Genomic DNA, 1,119 nt, shown 5'->3' with positions numbered 1-1,119 from the left:
GGTGAATCCCTGTCAGACACATACTCCAGGTTAAACACCTTAATTAGCAATTGCAAAAGGTAAGGAGTGATGAGAACTGCAGAGGACACCAACTCTCTGTTCTTGAAGAGCCTTGGAATCGAATGGATGCATCTAACCATGTCAATGAAGGCCACCTTGGATTTGGAAGCATGAACTTTGGCTGACTTATTTGGTTCTCTTAAAAGTCAAGAGCCTCAAGTACTTCAAATGAAGAAGAACTATGGTGGTCCGCTTGCTCTCCGCTTGCTCTGGTTGCAGAGGATGGCAGCTCTGGAAAGAGAAGATAAACAAAGAAGGAAGAGAAGGAGAAGAAGAAGAAAAAGAAGATCCTGATAGCAGATAGTGAGGAAAGTTCTGAAGAAGAAGTCACGATGAAAGAGATGATGAAGAGTCTGGCTTTAATCACCAGAGAATATAGAAAGAGTGGTGAAAAGAAGGAGTACAAGAGTTTCAACAGAAGAAACTTCACAGAGGGTGGTAGATCTGATRYAAGTGAGAAGGAGCAGAAGCCTTCACAGAAGGTAGAGGAGCAGAAGAAGGAAGAGACGAAAGAAGGATGCTTTAGATGTGGCAAGCCAGGCCACTTTGCTGCAGATTGTTGGTCAAAAGGGCCTAAGGCTCCACAGAGGGGTCCAAGAGATGCAGCCTTCTAGAAGGCTGACTACTATCAACAGAAGTCTCTGCTAGCTCAATCTAGTGAGTTAGTAACTGATGAATCCTCTGATGAAGATGATCAGAAGGGTCTTCTTGCTTGGGAAGATTCAGACACAGAGGATGAGTTCTTCTGTGGAATGGCAAAGATCGACTCTGACTCCTCAGAATCAAATGACCAAGAGGTTTCTACTTCTTACTCTTCTGAATCAATTGATCTATACACAGAGATCATTGATAATATTGATTCATGTTATTTGGAACATTACAAACTAAAAGAAAAACTTTGTCTTTGTGAAAAAGAAGTCATTCTTCTCATAGAGGAAAGAAATAGATTTTTTAAAATGATCGAAGAAGGTCAAACAAATTTTGTAAACTTGGAAAAATCTTCAAAAGAAAAGTCTGCCGAAATTCAAAAGGAGTTGAAAAACAAGGTTGATGAGTTAA

Source organism: Cynara cardunculus (genome assembly GCF_001531365.2).
Source record: "Cynara cardunculus var. scolymus isolate 2C chromosome LG 1, CcrdV1, whole genome shotgun sequence".
Classification (NCBI taxonomy): domain Eukaryota; kingdom Viridiplantae; phylum Streptophyta; class Magnoliopsida; order Asterales; family Asteraceae; genus Cynara; species Cynara cardunculus.
This window is presented reverse-complemented; position numbering follows the sequence as displayed.